The sequence below is a fragment of the Ammospiza caudacuta genome, chromosome 3, assembly GCF_027887145.1.
Source record: "Ammospiza caudacuta isolate bAmmCau1 chromosome 3, bAmmCau1.pri, whole genome shotgun sequence".
NCBI classification, from domain to species: domain Eukaryota; kingdom Metazoa; phylum Chordata; class Aves; order Passeriformes; family Passerellidae; genus Ammospiza; species Ammospiza caudacuta.
Window position 1 is genome coordinate 49,925,427 of NC_080595.1, and position 18,714 is coordinate 49,944,140.

General features: G+C 40.6%; 1 protein-coding gene across 1 annotated transcript in view; it reads right to left on the reverse strand.

Annotated features, from left to right (window-relative positions):
* The window catches only part of GREM2 (gremlin 2, DAN family BMP antagonist), a 40,868-nt gene extending 25,810 nt beyond the window's left edge, over window positions 1–15,058 (reverse strand). The window contains exon 1 of the mRNA XM_058802214.1: window positions 14,863–15,058. The gene's annotated coding sequence lies outside the window, so the exon portion shown is untranslated. The remainder of the gene's footprint in view (window positions 1–14,862) is intronic.
* Between the last annotated feature and the right edge of the window lie 3,656 nt (window positions 15,059–18,714).

The window sequence follows — 18,714 nt, forward strand, 5'->3', positions numbered from 1 at the left end:
GGCAGCACAAAAATGTACTGCATTAAAATACTTGATCAGTTTTAAGTAGCCAGCAAATGCTTACAGATTAGTTATGACAGCTGAAAGATAGGGGGAAAAAAAGAATAAATATGACACAAAAAAAGTTTGCCAGGAAGTAATTTAAAACAACATATTAACAACATTTATGTTCTTAGAATATCTTGAAATTTTACTTCAAATTATTTTTCATTTGCACTTAATACCATGCTGCTTCTTTAGTTATTTTTTATATTTAAAATAATCTTATACTTTTAATTATTTTTCGTCTAGCTATGAAGAGCTAAAAAATGGACAAGGGAAGAGAAAACTCTGAAGATGAATGTTTTCTGCCTAGTGTGAAATGGCAAATAAATCTAGCCTAGCAAATCCTAATCTAGGTTAGAGAAGCCCTTGGCTTTACAAAACGACCAGAATTTCAAGAGGTCCCATAAAACATGGCTATAAAGGGATCCCCCAAAAATGCCTCGACAAGTTCCCTCTTTTCTAAAGACATCCAGTCCAATGAAATCCTGCCAGCCAGAGGCAACCCAAACTTTCTGCTTTCTGATTTTTCTTTCTTATGCAAGTTAGTGAAGCTGCCTGGCAGGCTCACTTGGGACATGTGAGAATGGTTCAGTCTCCCATTAAATGCCTTTCAAAGACATTTGAGCCCACAATAATTTAGTACCAACACCAAAGATAACTATCTACTAACATTTTATCTTTCCATCACCTTAGGTATAGGGATCTAGTAAGAACTTCATAGAAGACCACTGTGGGTAAAACACTGAAGTAAGTGAAGGAGGAGAAAAAGCTGTAATACAAATTTTTCTGGGAGAAAATGTAAAGAAATGAGGAGTATTTTGTGGTACAAGTGCCATGCATTTCTAAAGCAATAAATATATAAATATAATAGGAATCACCCCATACTCCATTGATTTACACTCCTGGTTTGAACCAAATTAACACTTAGTTAAGGTTCACTTTAGAGATACCAGACCAGCTGAACAAACCAGAGATATCAGATCATCTGAAGTCACGAAGTTCAGTTTCAGCAATGGTGACACATAACTGTTTTTCTGAGGCTAATGGTAATTTTCCCACAATGTTTTTGCATTACTTGTTGGCTTCATAACACAAATGTCTTGTTTGGTAGTTTCCTGGCTGGAAGGACCTACTTACTGCCAGTTGGCGGTACCAGGCAAAACATTTCAGCAAAGAAAGGCTGATCCTAATCTCTTCTCGTGCAAGGCTAATACAGTATCAGTGAAGAATTCAGTATCTGTATTCCTGTGTGTGCACAGCTCCCAACTGAACTTTGGACCTGAAAAATTGGTTCTTGTATGGGACTTCCTCATCTTGAAGTAAAGTCATGTTCAGTGATCCTTAACAGCATCTGGGAAATCCCACAGCCCCTGAAAGGCTCACCAGCTCTGAACTGTGACATTCTGGCTACTGGCAGCAGGGGCCATTCCTTATGTGAGGGCTAAACAGTAGAGGGGAGGGGGTAATATGTGTCTAGCTGTACTTTGGATCTAATTTCATCTTCTTATAGCTCCAAGGATCTTGTCACCTTTAGTTCCAGAGTGTACTTTAACCTATGCATTCAACCCTCATAGTGATCCCAGCCTGCAGTTGCACCTTTTTCCAGGCAGATTGAAAATCTCAGCAGATACATCCAAAAATGGGAGCATTAAGCAGAACCTTGCAGCATTTCTCAATCATTCTTCCTTCTTTTTTTTTCCAAACGCTTCTGCAGAAGCCTCCACTTTTGAAATGTAGGGCTCTGTAAACACTACTTTCTTCAGCATTATTTGAAGTTTAATAATTTCCCACTTTGGAACATTAACATGTACACTTTAAAGCTAATCCCCCAAACTCCCTATTGGCAGCACAAAGGCTACAGGTGTCTGCCCTACTTCTGGAATTCCTGATACTGGCCATCTAATTTTTGTATTCTTCAATAGTCCTTAGGAGTCTTGAGAAGGATGCCTCTACTGAATTATTTTGGTTGCTCAGTTTCCCATTCAAAAACAGGTGCTTTGGAAAACTATGCCTTGCACTTCCATAATACTGTGCAGTTCAGTCTACAGTTCATTTGTTTGGAAGCCACCTAGGCAGGTCACCACAAAGCAGTTTACCTTAGCTATTAGTCTCCTGCTTCTCTACAAAATTCAATAAATTAAGACTGTCTGGCTAATATATCTTCACAGCTCCACATACTGACCAAGGAGCATGTAAAATTCTTAGCCTTTGTAATTTTAGGCAGAAGAAAACTTCAGCACTGTTAATAAAAAGGTTTAAGGTAAATAAGTTACCCAACAAAACATTTGGGGCTTCCTGTTCACAAACTAGCACTCTAAGCATTGTTATTTGTAGAACTCCTCTGATTTTCTTAACAGGCCAGTCTTCTGTATAGTGAAAATAGGTGAGAAGAAGGCAAAGGCTACTTTTACCCACCACATAAGTAAGCAGTGCCACTGCGGTTAGATACATGTAGATTATTCTTAAGTTCTTTTTAAATTACTCAGAGATTGTGTTGAAATCTCCAGAATGAAAGAAAAATGTTCCTTTCATTAACTTATGGAGGAATTGAGGATTTATTGTAAGTCATATGCATATGCAAGGTTGGGTGAACAGGTACATTTTAACTGAAGGGTAAGCTGATGTGAGAAGGTGACCGAGACAGAGGAGCAATGTCACAGCAATTCTGGATTCTTGATTTTATTAGTGTAGCAAAATAACACAATCCCATGAACAGAAAGAGAGAAAATGGCTAAATACTTAGCCTTCATCTCCCCACTCCCCTACTATGCCCTGCAGAGCTGCCCTGCGAACAGGAGCAAGCAAGATCTACAATGTGAAACTCTTCTTCTTGCATACACCAGTGATTGCTGTCCTCAGCACAGATTCAGCATTTGTCTTTCTCCCTTTTCTCCTGCACATTCCTGCTGCAGACCTCTAGCAACTCTGCATCAGGGCAATAGCTGCATGCCACAAGATGATCTGGAGAGAGACTGCTGTCTCAACATAGCATGGAGATTACTCAGTAGTGACAAAGTAAATCATCCTTCAAAGATAAGTCAATAGTGAATAAGTAATTTTATCTGTCAAGAGTTAACATGCAATGAATACTTGTAAAGGTTACTCAACATAAAAATCTACCAGTGGTTAGACATGAGTTCCCTCACATATGCTAACCAAGGAAGCCTATGAAGTAATAAATTCCACTTGACTTCTCATGAAAAGCCTTAAAAACAGCAAGCTGTATGTATACACTCCTAGAAAAAGATTGTACCCTAAGAGACAGCTTACAGCTAGATATCTTACTTAAAGATGCATCTTGCAAGTATTTCTTAGGAATCATGTTAAATTGCCACGTAAAAATACTTTAAAAAACAGTGAATGTGTGAGCAGAATAGCTTGCGATGAACAAAAAACCCCCCTAAAGCTGCTTTAAAAAGCCCAAAACACTTGTTGAACCCACACACACTGTGAAGCCATAAACAGTCTGGAAGTTAACTTCAGACCACTGAAAAGTTCAACTCACTTTTCATTTCTGTCACTATTTGCATTTTTCTTTTTTTTTTTTCACTAACATAAAAGCATTAATCTGTTTGGATTTTCTTCTTGAATGTACTTTTCAAGTTCTTATATAAATTTCTAGCATGGCAAGATATCTTTCCTATAAACTCTGTGAGAACATAGCTTATGATGTTTAAAACATTCTATTTAATTAAAAGAAATTAACAGTCCTCTTAAAATGTGCAAGCAGCAGTTGTATATTCTGAAATCCAGGCTGTAAGTATACATCCCTTAAATTTTCCTAGCTTCTTGAATAAATAGATCCTTTGAGGTTTCCCAGATAAGATATATTTTAGATTACTTAGGCTACCCAAAGAATGCTTTTGCCACTCTGTGCAAGAGCTGAAAGTGCATTTATCTTGCTATAAATAAGGTGACTCTTAAAGAATGAAGTTCAGAAGTGTTAATGTCAACCCTTTACTGGACATAATCTTTAGTAGGTTAACTCCATGTCTCAAAGCACCTGAGCTAGTTTAACTCAAATTTGAAATCAATTCTGACCTTTACAACATATGCAAGTCAGGAAAAGGTGATTGAATAATTTCAGAATTACAAGATACAAGTTTTATCATAAAACCTAGGTAGGAACAAAGCTGTTTTGAAAGTTTCCATTTAAATATTATGTTGACTCACAACTACCAGGAAAATCACACAGACTAAAAGGTATAGCTGAAATGTCCATAAACAATGTATGTATGGAATAATTCAACTCATCAGAAGCAAATCCTCTCTTCCCTACTTTATAGGACTTGAGTTTAGATATGCTGCTTCAAAAGAGAAAAGTGCAAGGGCAATTAGCAATTGTTGTCTCTTTCTTTCACTACAGTTAAATTTTTTTAACATCTATGGATGGCCTTGTGCAAAACATACATAAAAACTTTGGCTGTCCCAGGTTATAAACACTAAATAATGAAGGTAGCATAGCAATAAATTCTCACTGTATAGAAGGCATGGGTAAAAGTGTTAGGGTTTTTTAAGTATAAAAGAATATTCACATTATCTTGAAGGAACACATTGTTCTCCTTCTCCGTGCAAGGAATTTAATCCAGTGTGTGCAAATCTGCATTAGAATTCATATCCTTATAGGCTTTGTAGAAAAACAAAACATTTAATTTTTTTGTACTTACACATAAAGTCAGAGCTACCTCTTTTAGACACTACTCATATTTGCTCACACGCACATGTATCACACCACAACAGCAGTTAATAAGAGAAACATGTTAGTCTTTCACAATTTTTTTAAAGTGCTCAATGACTATAAGAGTTTTTACAGTTCATAAAGTGAATCATAAGGTTCTGTTCAAACAATGACAGCATTATACAATCATATAAGGGTTTGGGTTAAAAGGAAAATTTAAAGACCTGCTAGTCCAATCCCCCTGCCATGGGCAATGACATATTCCCCTAGACCAAGTTGCTCAAAACCCCATCCAGCCTGGTCTTGAACATTTGCAGACACACACATCTTCCCTCAGCAAGCTGTTCCAGGGTCTCACCACTCCCATTAGGCCACGTCATTTCAGAAGATTTGGGAATTATGGTCTCCAGGCTGTCTTAAATAACAATCTTATCTAAAGATTTTCCACACTTAGCAACTAAGCTCATCTATCTAGACCACGAGGGCCACTTGGTACTAACAGGGTTTTCAAGACATCATGCAAGGAGTCTACACCTACCAACCTCATTAGTTAGGGGATATACAGTGCTTTGAACACTTATGTCAACATTTACAGCACAGTTTCTGACCCAGTTTCCCATATGTATTGATTGCATATCATTTCAGACATGCCAGAGGACGAAGAAAGGATAGAACAGAATTAAGACACAGCCTAACAGCCAGAAGCAGAGACAAGGGCAGGATAACCCTTTCAGTTTAAACGTTTAGACCTATGCCTAGCTAAAGTGATGTCACATGGGCACAGCTGTAGGCAGAAGAACAAAACATGGACACCCTCTGGACCATTAATACTTTGTGATGCTTTTGTCAGGGAGAGTTAATAGAGTTAATTTTCCTGACAGTAGCTGGTATACAGCTATTTTGGATATGACAGTATTGATAACACAGGAAGTTTTAGTTATTGCCAAGCAGCACTTTCACAGCATCAAGGCCTTTTCTGATTCTGAAAAATCTAATTTGGAGCACTTCATAACCAAAAAAATCTTAAATTGCAGTTCACTTTTACAACAGAAAACAAGCCTCTCTTTAACGAATACAAACCCAACCATGCAGATTCTAATTTAACAAGAAAAACAACTAATTTAGGGTAGTTTTATAAACAGTGACAATAACCCTAAACCCAATGAATGGCCAATAACTTTCAACGGTCTTAAAAAACACATCTAAATTTCAGTGTGGAAGAAGAAAACCCAAACAACAAGCATGGCATTAGCATCTCCAACTCTCTGCATCTTACACATTCAGATAAAGTAACAGCTTAAGTCAATCATGTTTGACTGCTATCCAGTTATTTATAAGAGTAAACGAAGGTGGCGTCCGAGTGGGGAGATGAACTGGCAGTGTGTCGTTCATCAATTTTATACCATTTGTATAAAACAGGGCACCCTGCAAGAACTCTGACTGCAGTCTGCCTATCTATGGGGACAAAGCCAAGCAGAAACACCAAAACAGGCAAGACTCTGGTTTACCTAATGACAAAGCCAGAGATTTCTTCAATCTGCAGGTGAACTTGCCAAGGACAGACCTGCAGGAGAACTCAATCCTGGAATAGTGGCCAGCAGAGTTGCACACACAACAGTCTCCTTTAAGACAGGAAACCTTTGGTATGGGCTGTGTACCCATGTATTTGCAGTTCTACTACCTGAATGGATCACCTAAAGGCAGAATAAAAATTCTCATGGTTCCTGGAAATCTCAAAGACTCCACAATGTGCTGGACTGTACATGGCTATAATGGACAGGCAGGGTCCTTAATGAAATGATAACTCAGGTCATCTCCACTGATTCCACAGACCTTTAAAGAACATTTAGGGGTGGGGGGTTGGGGAGAGGAACACAAGAGAATGAAATTACTCCTCCACAGCTTGAACAAATTACATCAGACTTTAATATCTGAAGCAGGTTAGGAGCTCACATTTACATCTTACATCCCCAGGAAAAGGAATTAATATTTTGGGGTAACTTCATGGGTAGCATACAAATCCATAAATTTCACACAAAGAGTGATCTTTGCTTTTTAGGCTTGTTTCTAAGAAATTTCGTGGTTGAGAGAAGTGTGGAAATTAACTAATTTCCCTAATCACCTATTTATCAAATAAATGTATTACCATACACAGCATGAACAGATAACCACAGTAGCTTCTATAACCAATTGTGACTTCATCCTGCAGTTCCAACTAATTACCAACACATGGTGGGAATAATCCACTGGCCTTTTGCGGTGCTCAGAAGTACACAGTGAGTATCTGCTCACTTTAGCAAGAGATCTGCTATTTTGGAGGTGGTGAAGACATTTACAACAGTAGATTATGTATCACTGTGTGATTACGCATTCCCCTCTACTCACAGAATTTCTAATAAGACTTCCTGCATGCATTTCATAGCAAAATTTCTTCATTCTATTTTACTGATGTGTAAGCAGCATTTGTGACCACGTAAAAATGACCTCAACTTGAACTTAGAAATGAAAAGTCATCCCTGTGGCCTTTTTTTTCTCCAGATTTCACTCTCTAGTTGAAACATTGGCCAAGGCACAATGAGCAAATATGAGACTGGACAGCCATTGCTTCTCAAGAGTAAAAACTGCCAGTGCATGATATGGACCCAGAGATATTGCTGGTTTTACCTCTTCCAGAATAACTTTTCCAAGGAGCTACACCCTTGTCTAGCTTGCTCAAACTCTGAAAATTGCTGTTTATGACTGTGGCTGTAATAGCTGACCTCACCAGCAGTGCCAGGAATGAAACCACAGTCTTTGGAAAGCGACAGGATCCATAAGATACAGACTCCTTATTTTGAGAGACTATGCTATGAGATTCCCAATCCTAAACCACACGAGATGTCTATGCCAGGATAACAGCTCAGATTCCACAAATCCCATCCATAATGTTAGTAGAAGTTTTTTTAGCATCTGGTGTACTTTTAAATGGACACCAAATCTGTTTGTCAGAGAGAGTCTGAGCTGCTAAATAAATAGTGATAAATTTCCTAGTACTACTGGGCAGAGTGTTCCTGCAAGTACAATGTGTGTTTATCAGTTTCCCACTGAGCTAGCGCTGACTTTCAAATTTCCTTTAATCTTATTATAGTAAACATAGTACAGCTCTCTGGCAAACAAGAGGAACATTCTTCCTGTAATATCATATGCTTCTTTTAAAGAAACCTTAGAGATGTCCAGAAAATAATTAGGCTCAACTTGGAATAACACAATAAACTTGTTTCCAAAGAAACAAGTTTCACAAAATATTATATTTTTGGGCTGAAAAAAAAACATGGCTATTTTTATAAGGAGAAGATTGGCAAATTCTGATAGGTACTCAAAATAGTGTTTGCATGTATCATATTTTTAAAGTCAGCTATTGAAACACCAACAGAAAAATATTTTTCTAGTTGGAAGCAGCCTACCTGAATTGAAGGAAAAAAGCAACAGGAATTTTGGATTTAGAATTCAGAAAATAGGAGACTTTACTTTGTGAAGGAGCTTTTGCAATGCTCCTTCAAGAAGAAAGAACACCAAGTGCAGACAACTTTAAAAAAATTAGATAAAGAAAACAAAATGGGATCTATTATGGTACTGTTTGTATTTAAAGCCTCTTTTCATGTGAGAGGAATGTACAGTAGACAAAGGTGGGATTTGTCTTACAGTTCAAAAACACCCAAAAATCTAGGCTGAGTTGTTGAATAACTTTATGTAAGTGACTGAAGGGACTTTGGGAACCTGAAAGCAAGACAGTTTCAGGTAACATATATTAGCTCAATTTCCAGTTGTGTGCATTTGTCTTGTTTGCTTCAGGGTTTCTACAGAGACAGAGTCACTACATTTATCAAGAATTAAACACAACGGTGCTATTTTCACATATCTTCTGTGATTTTTGAACAAAACAATAAATATTCCCCATAATCAGTTTCTGTGGCATTTGAATCTTCAGCTACCATTTAAGAAGCCACACATTCTGAGCCATGACTTTAACAAAGGCTCAGCTTCAGTAAAGAATGGAAGAGTTAAAGAGACAGATGAACAATCTTCCCCTGCCTACACGGAATCCAAGATGCTTAGACTTTGTTTCAGTTTGTAAGTAGTCACTCTTCAGACTATCCCAGCAAAAGCTGTTCTCACTGAAGAATCAGGCAAAGTTTCCATGGACATCATTAATGAAGAACATAGACAAAAGTCAACAAACATGCTAAGTATAAATCCATTGTGTGTAGTAATCTGAAAGGTATCAGCCAGAGAACAATTTAAATCAAAATACAAGAGATAGCTATCTCTCTCTTTATTAGCAGACTTTACTGGATGCATCCATTAAGTCATGCAACATGTTCACATATTCCCATCTTCCTTGCCTGTCAGTCATCTTGTTCCTCACAAAGGACACTGAGCTCCAAATTATGTTGACAGAACAGGAACGGACAAACGATAGATGGATCATAACAAAGAACATGCCTACAGCAAGGATGTCTGACATCTGAGAGCTTCCTTTTGAATGCTTTCCTTTTGGATAGAAGCTCTGACCCACTATTTACGCCCCTATCCCAAGCTCTCCCACATATTTTTAAATGACAACTTTCCAGATGTTATCTCAATGGAGACTGGCCAGATTTATGGGCAGGATCTCGCTTAACTCCGAGCCATGCTAGTGTTTTGGCCTCACTGGAAATGAGATTAGGTCTGAGATTTGAACCAGGGAAAAAAAAAACCTGCCCTTCCATGCCAGAAATGATCACGGAGAAATTTTACAATGCTGTTTGTTTTTTTGTTAGCACTACTGTATAATATCAGTCTATTTGAGCATTATCATAACAGCACTTAAGTAGAGTAATAGGATAGATGAGACATGGCTGGAATCCACAACAACACTGCATGTAAACGGAGACGGGCAAATAATTCACATCTAGACCAGCTCAACAGAGTTTTCCAGCTCCAGAAAGTGTTTGTACAACACAAGGTCAACAAGGCGTTCTGCATGAGCTGTACAAGTGTTGTTTCCAAGTTTTAAGAGATGTTAAAAATTCAGGAAATTTTCAAGATTTATTGTGTTAAATCCACAGTCTGACACTGTATTTGCACACTGCCCATCACACTCAATAAAAACTGGTTCCAAAATGAAATTTGGAGGGTAAATAATATATTTTCCTTTCACAGTGTACTTTACTTCTCCCACATCCTCAGCACAAAATAGACAGAAACAAAATTTTTATGAGTCTTTCTCTACTTGAATAGATCACAATTTTAATTTCCTCAAGTTTCATTGCAAATTATGGTTTCTCCAAATACTCACTTCCCAAGCAACAATGACTTTAAAATTGCTGGGAATGAGAGATAAATTCACCCTTTTTCTTTCTCCAAAAATCTTGTCATAAAGACAGTAGCATGCATATTTCTATATACAACTCACGTTTACAGTATAACCAATTCTATATGGCAGCATGGTCTACATGGAAAACTGACCTTAGCAAATCCCCCTAACTTTTATGACTAATCTAAAATGCACCATTATAAGTATTTGAGATATTATCTGAACAGCAACAAAGAACAAAATATTCAGAATGTCATCGATAAATATTGTTCAGAATGTCATAGATAAAGATTGTTAAGCACAAAAAAAAACCAACAACGTTAGAAGTAGGTGCTGTAAGATGACTTTTTGAGAAAGACAGGTTAACAACTGAAGTTGCCATGATTGTATCATACCAGATATTGAAAGATGGATTGCCTTCTGTTTTAATGTCCTGGAGCGAAACAGATTTTTATGGTCTTCTTCACTTTCTGAAACAGGCTTCAAAAATCTTCTAAAAATTGATAATAAAAACCTTAATGCATTGAGAACGAGAAATACCATGGTTTCAAGTGACATACCATCATCTACACAACTCACGTTAAAATCTATACATCATCCCACAGAGAAGCTATGCATTGAAATAAGACTTGGAGTAGACAGCTTCTAGCAACAGAAATACAGTCATGGGAGTAGGAAATCCTCTCTTTTTTTCACTTCTTACTGTTCTATATAGCACAACATTTTCTGCAATCGAAATGCTGTCTTGGAGCAGTCCCAGTGATCCAGGACAAGAAGAATACTTGTATCAAGCATGCTCTACACATGCAGTCCAACCATTTCCATCATAATCCAATGGAAACACATGTAAATCTGAAGAGCCGGTAAGAAAGCCACTTTTTGAGGCAATGACAACAATCTTCCATTTCTACATGAAAGAAGGACCTAATCCCTGATTGCTCCAATAATATATTTTAAAGTAAGAAATGCTTTCATAAAAGAGATAACTGTTTATAATTAGCAGAATGATTTTTCACTTTAAAATCATTTTCCCCAAAGAAGCAAACCAAATAAAACCATGAAACTCTAAGAAACCAGCTAAATCACCAAGAAACAGAAAATGGAAACTTTTTTCCCTTTACAGTGAAAACTGCAGAAAAAAAAGGTTTAACATGTTTTAATGAAGCTTGAAGTTTTAAGTGGATGTTTCTGAACATCTCCCCTTAAACATTCTCCCCCTGGTTGAGGCAACTAGACTCCAGGATCAGGGCATGATTCTCATCACGTACTGGAATCCAGGAACTACCCCCACAGGTGAGATCTGCTCCCAAGCAATTCTTCTGGTGCCCTGTGGGAGATGCAGTCAGCCACAATGCTGCACCAAGGGAACACAGTGAAGCATTTCTAAACGACAGCTTTAAAGTCTCAAGCCAACATTTCTCACCACTCCCAAATGCAACAAAGAATACAAACAGCCTTACGGACCTGTATACGCAGAAGGGCTATGGCCAGTGACAGGCAAACGACCATGAAGGAGCATCAGCTGTCCTCTCCTAAATGCAGCTGCTGTGTCCACACTCAGCAGACAAGCACAAGGCTACACTATCCAAAGTTCCCACTCAAAAACTAGCCTCCTATCACATGCCAGACTAGGGGAAAAAAAACCCAAAAAACCACCACATTAGCCATCTTTATTTTGAACTGAAGATATCTCAGCAGGACAGCCCTGGTTGGTTGCAGGGCTGTGCTGTCCAGCTCATCCAGGTGTCTTCTGGTAACATGTACATGAGCAATGGTGCAAGAAGCAGGGACTACAGCCCACACCCCTGGGAAAAATGGCTAGTATGGTCTTCAGACTGCGTGGTGTCTCAGGAACAGCATGCTGCAAATGGACCAGGTCTACTGTAGCAGCTAGCACAGCCCAACAGGAACTGACAGGCACAGCAAAACATTTAGGCACAGAAGACACTGTATGTATTTTATAGAGTTTTACTTCAAGCTGGATATGGTCATATGGATTGTATTTCCAGAAACAATTCCAGCACGTCTCTTAGTTTAGATTCATCTTAAAGGAATCCAACTGGCCCACCATGAACAACATGGAGAAGGAGGGAAATAAGTGGAGCAACTGAAGGATAGGCATCAAAAGCCCACTCCTGCCATGAACCACAACACTATAACTGCACAACCTACACCCAGGAGCAGCCGTGTGTGGAGGGAAAGACATTTTTATGCTACTCTTTAAGATACTCTTCAGATGTCAGTAAATCTGCACAGTAGCTTGAACCGCTCAATTCTTACTCAGTAACTTGGAACTGCTCACTGAAACAATTCTAACTCAAGATCAGAAATTGGTAAACATCACTGTACCGATCCCAAACTGGAATTTACCAGTTTCTGATGATTGGGTGAGATATATTATGTTATTTTAGCAATAGTGTTAGAATTAAATCAGTTACCAGATTTATTAAGCAAAACTCAAACAGGATTACTTATTACAAAAGATGATCTGGATCTCTGAGATTTGCTGTTTCACAGAGATTGAAAAATGGTGACTGAAACCAAGCATTTTCCAATTTATTGATGCCATTCAGTGGGTACTTCAGATAATAATTTTTACCCTCACCTGATACTATGAAAAGAAGCAAAAGTCTCCACAGTTAAATTCTTCAACTTTTCATACATTTGTTATATTCCCCACTGAAAGTCATGCACAGTATATTTAAAAGATAAAAAAAAGAAAATATATTTCAGCTAAACAAATCAGCTCAAAACCTTGGGCTAGCCGCATTTATTTTGTGGCACTCTTGTAGATGTCTTACTGATGCTTTTCACTGATACATCTTTCACTTAGTTATCACACTGCAATGGAAGACTGAGTGAAACTCCCTGCTACCACATGAACCTCCTCCCTACACACAAGAGCTCTGCCCGAACAGCGGGCTGCAAGAGAGGTGAGGAGGCAAAATCCTACTTGCTGAGGTTTCTCGCTCATCCCAGAACAGAGATTTTACAAACCAGTCCTCCCTTTTCAGCTGCACAGTGATCACAAATCAAGAATTCAGGACTTCAGTGGGATGACAGCAGTTCATGAGGACCATGCAACAAAAGTGAGGGAGAGTCAATTTGCTCAGTGTGAACACTGTCACAGCACCCTCACGTCCTGGCTCTCAAGGTAGGCACATTGCTGCTCCACACAGTTACTTTCTTGAAGCGATTTTTTAAAATCTTAGCATCTTACTCCTAAACTTTTGCAAGTAATGAAGAAAGACCAGTGTGAGAAGCAGGAACCAAGTTTTGTAAGTGAAGCATCTGCATTAAAATACATCAAGCATTATAAGCAAATACTTCAGGCTGTCTGTACTATTTGAAGTTCAAGAAACAATCTAATCCCCTAAGGAAACACAGCATCTGTATTGTATTGGCATGGGTGGGAACACAAGATTCTGAAGTGATTGCTAATTTCACCCCGGTTGAGCAAGAAATAACCTTGAAGCAGCCTGATAAGCAACTTCCTAATTGGAGCTCTGAGCTGACATTGCTTGGTCTTGCACCTGCTGCTTCATGATTGTTGAGAGGACTGTGGGATTCCTAACCTGGGGCTTTTTCTCAGGGAATCTCTATCATTCGGCTGAAGTTCACCTGACTCTACTCATTGGGATTTCATTGTTTATTTCTCCTTTTCAGAGAGAAGAAGAAGAAGGAAAAAACCAAACCAAAAAAAAAAAAAAAAAAAAAAAAAAAACAAAACAAAAAAAAAGAGGTTTAACTTATTATGAGCTGTTAATTTTGTCCTCAAAAATCCACCAAAAGTTATATAACCCCTTTCACAATAGCATGCTAAAAATAAGAGCTGTTCAGCCAAATGCCACTGCAATTTTTTTCTAAGACCTGTGCCTCCAATTCTGCAAGACCTGTGGAAGCACAAATATTTCCTTAACTTTAGCAGAAAGTCAGTCAGTAGCTCCTTGTGAGACAGACATGAGTTTGTATAATCCTCAAGTTCAAGGTAAAAAAACCCGAGTATCTGTATACGCACACGTATATTTCCAGGTCATGATTTAAAGTAATGCTATTCGCTCTTGGAGCTGATCCCTCGTGGGGTTTCATAATCACAAACCATCATTAACCCAAAGCAAAGAAAGAAAGGTACAAAGGGGCACAGGTTTCAAGCACGAACTAATTTTTTTTTTTCTGGTTTGTCTTTCTTTTTCCTTTGCGGGGAAGGGTGGGGACGCGACGCACGACGCCCCAAACGCTGGCAAACCTGGCCATCCAGGTGCCTTCCCGGGGCGCTCGGAGCCCGGCGCCGCTCTCGCTGGGCTCGCTCCGTGCCCGTGCCAGCGCCCCGCGGGCTCGGACGCGCCGCTGCCCCGAGCCGTGCGCGGCCCCGCCGAGCTCCCCGCGCCGAGCCGGGACGGGCCGGGCGGCGGAGCGGGGCTGCGGGACGGGACGGGATGGGACGGGGCTGCGGGACGGGACGGGATGGGACGGGGCTGCGGGACGGGGCTGCGGTGCGGGGCTGCGGGACGGGACGGGATGGGACGGGGCTGCGGGACGGGACGGGATGGGACGGGGCTGCGGGACGGGGCTGCGGTGCGGGGCTGTGGGACGGGACGGGGCTGCGGGCTGTCACCGCACGGCGCCCGCGGGGCCCGCCGCCTGTCCCCGGGGTGGCGGTAGCAGGGCAGGGGAGGAGGTGGACGAGGAGGAGGAGGAGGAGGAGGAGGAGGAGGAGGAGGAGGAGGAGGAGGAGGAGGAGGAAGGGAGCGAGCCGGCCGCAAGAGGAGCGGTGCCGGGTCAGGGTCCCCCGGCCGCCCCATACCTGCACGGAGGCGGGGAAGGGTCCGCAGCGCGCTCCGTCCGCCGGCTATAGATCCCAAGGGGCGAGGAAGCGCGGTGGCGGTCGCCGCCCTGTGCCGCTGCTGCCGGTGGCGGTGGTGCGAAGCCCCGGCCGGCTGCAGATGCCCATAGGCGCTCGGTGGGGCCGGCGGTGCGCGCAGAGAGCGAGGCGGCTGTGCCGGTCCCGACGGCTGCGGGCAGCGCGGCACTGGCTCGGCGCAGCCACTGCCCGAGGAGAGGATCAAGGCCCCGCTTTCGATTGGCTCCGGTGGCCAAACAGCTCACACCGGCCTGCCCGCCCGCCCGCCCGCTCCTCCCGCCCGCCTCCCCTCCGCCGCCGGCCGCCCCGCTCCTCCCGCCGGCTTCCCAACCTGGCGGGCACTGCCGGCTCCGCTCGGTCCCCTCACACCCTCCCGCTCCCCCGCTACGCCCCCCCTTCCCCAAGACGACGTCCAATCCCTTTGTTTATGTTGGGACATTCTCACCCTGGGTCTGACAAAACACCCCTCCTTCCCTTCGCATCTTCCTCCGCGAGCTGAAGGAGCCGCAACTTTAAGCATTCGTGACATTTTGTGTCATGCTCAATATTCAGACACGTTGTTCTGTGAACATTTAAGAAAAATATCCCTAGCCGGTAAAATTGAAAGCGTGCAGTGCTTGATCACCTGAGGGCTAAATCTGAGGTAGGACAAAGCATTCTTTGCCTGAGTTCAGTTTGCTTTTCTTACTCTATTTGGGCTCCTAGCCTCGGCTGGGTTAGCTACACGCCAAATCTCGGCATGCACAGAAAATAGAACCAGGATGGCTCCTCGTCCTTAGTCTCAGGTTATCCACTCTAAGCGGCTGTGGTTGTCCTTCCTTGGTGCATCTTTGCTGTTGGTATTCCTTTTGCTCAGGATGACTTAAGTGACCTGTGGAAAAGTATTGTCCCTCCTGCAGATGTGCTGTAATCTTAAGGCAAATCTTAGACCTGTCTTATGGGCAAAGTGGCGAGCCTTTGGTTTGACCCTCTGTCTAAACAACGTACAGTTGAACCAGATGAATAGGTCCTGTGGGTTTTCTCAGTGCACGAAGATCTTGTAATACTTCCAGTAAGCATGCTGACAAAATTGCTTATTAAAATTAGGGAGAATAAAATGATGAGTTATAACAGATGCACTCTTAATTAATTCAATGACCTGCATTTAACTGATGCTGTTGAATTAAGCAGCATCTATGCCTGTTGCTACATCAGATGCCACTAAAAGTCAATATTGATCCAAATTTGGCAGATTGAAGCATTTGAAACAGAGGATGGAGTTGCAGAGATACCTTTGCATGACACCAGAATGTACATTTCTTAATGGTGACCTCCATAACATTTTAATTGATTCTGTATTTAATTAAATTTTTCCAACAAAATGGTATGTTGCTTTTCATTCCCTATAAAACATGCATACTTTTGTCTCTTTGGGGCATACAGAAAACTAGTTAAGAATGGTTTCGTTTATATTTTGTACAGGCAAAAGTCAGAAAAATAAAAATAGAAATATTGAGAAATATATAAACCCAGACCTATTTAGAAATACCCATACTTGGAGTATAGTCCATCCCTCATTTTAAAAGCTTTATTAGCAGAAGCATCCCTCAGTGAATTCAGTGAAGCTACACCTCTGGAACTTTAGTTACCCCCCAAGAATAACTAAAAAATCCCATTTCTTTTTTATTAAATGTTTTTCCTTCACATGTTGAGATTTATTTTTCCCTGGAGAAATGAAATTGCTGGTTTGGAGACCAAGCTACATTTCCAGCCATGGCCCAAGAGACACAGCAGCCTCTGCACTTCTGTCACCCCCCAGCCGTCACAGGCATGTCTCTCCCTGCATGCTCCTGATCCAAGTGACTGGCTGACATATATATATATATATATATATATATATATATATATATATATATATATATATATACACAGACGCATACATACATACATATACAAATACACATATATATATATATGTGTGTGTGTGTACACTGTCTTTCAGTATTTCCTAAGTCTTCATTCTGACTTTTTCCTGGGAAGAATGTAGACTCCATTTTCAAGGCCTCTTCTCAGCCTCCTGTTTTTCTCCCTGAGCAGACAGGTATTTGTGTCAGAGGAAGGGGTACGGCCCTCCAGCTGAGCATTGGCTGAAGCAAACGTTATAGCATTCTGTTCCCTTAGGCTTCCTTCTAGCCACTAGGTTGCAATCATATTGTCTTATAATTTTAGTGCAAATTTTATATCCTGCTATGTGTTATTTGGGGGAAAAAGCTCTGAACTCATTAGAGAAGTTTTCATGTAATATATTTGCCATAGTCCTCCTTATGGACCAAGAACTTTCTTTGGTATAGATGGGACTTAGTAAGATTTTGTGTTTGCAGAGTTGCTACTTCCCATTAGATATTTTCAACATTGTGTTTGTTTCTTTCTGTGTTTGGATTCCTTTACAGCGCTGATAAGTTTCCCTCTAGTCTTGTTCAATTTAATAGCTTTTAACCTGTCTGTTTTATTTATGTCTGCTTAAGTGCTTATTTAATCTTTTCCCTTATAACTATAATGACCTTCCACAGGTTACTATAATCCTAGAAGGTATGTGGGGAATTTAAAGATTTAAAAGTCGTTTGACTTCATAAATAATTTTTATTTTCTCATCATGGGGTTTATTTTTAAACCAAAAATGTTTCATTTTCTGTTGGATCAATTATTGTTTTTCACACATATTTCTTTCACATATATAATAGTAAGCAAACTGAGATATTTTGGATTCTAAACAACTTTTTTTTTTTTTTTTTACAGTTTGGTTAGTGAGAACTGCAAAGGGTCTTGATCTGACAGGGAAAATACACAGCATATTTATTCTTTGGTGTGGTCTAAAACTAGCATTTTATACCATTAAAAATAGTTACTTATCCAGGTTTTTGTTTATATTTTAAAAACTGAAATCGTTATATTCTGCAGATAGCATTTCTCCAGCAATATCATTGTAAAGTACATTTTGCAGTATTGATATTGCTGCTTCTTTCCTCCACTGTGAGTGCCTGACTTCTTTTGTATGCTGTACTTAAACTAACAGACTAACCTTAGAATGTCCCCTGGCAATTACAGAGCTATTAATTCAGCAAGATGTTGGAGCCTATACCTACTTTTAATGTACAGATTTAATGACTATATTCTACTTCTGATGTGGCCACCCTTCAGGAATGATTGTAATCCGTGTCTTTTGTCTCACACTGAGACAAAACATAAACAACTGGTGCCCATCTCCTTCACAGCAAGGTCCCTATCTTTGTCGTCGCCACTACAGAAGCTGTTCTGCTTTGCAGCCCTGAACACAGAGCTTGTCTTGGTCTGTGAGCACATCTGGCAGGAGTGCCTGCAGAGCACCAAGAGCTGTAGCACAGCCCCAGAGCCAAAGGAGGCTTGAGAGATGGTACTGTCTGACACATAGCCCAACCTCATTTCTGCCCCAAGACACAATCCACAGTTACATAAATCAGAAAAGAAGAAACCTGGGAAATCTGGTGGTCCCAGCTGGTGATCATATGAATTATTCCTGTTTGTATATTGACATATCTGCACTGAATGAACAAACAGGTGATTTGTGTCAGGTTACACACATATCCTCCTCTCTTAGGCCCTGAGTAAGCAGTCAAGCTCTGCAGACAGGATCTGGCTCAATACTCTCCTGGAAGACTGCTGTCCTGAGACCCCTGACTGTCCAAGGGATGCCATTTCTGACTCAGATACAGCCCCACAAACTGATCCCACTGCCTTACAAATACCCCTTTTGTTTCTTCATGGTTCCTGCCTCTCAAC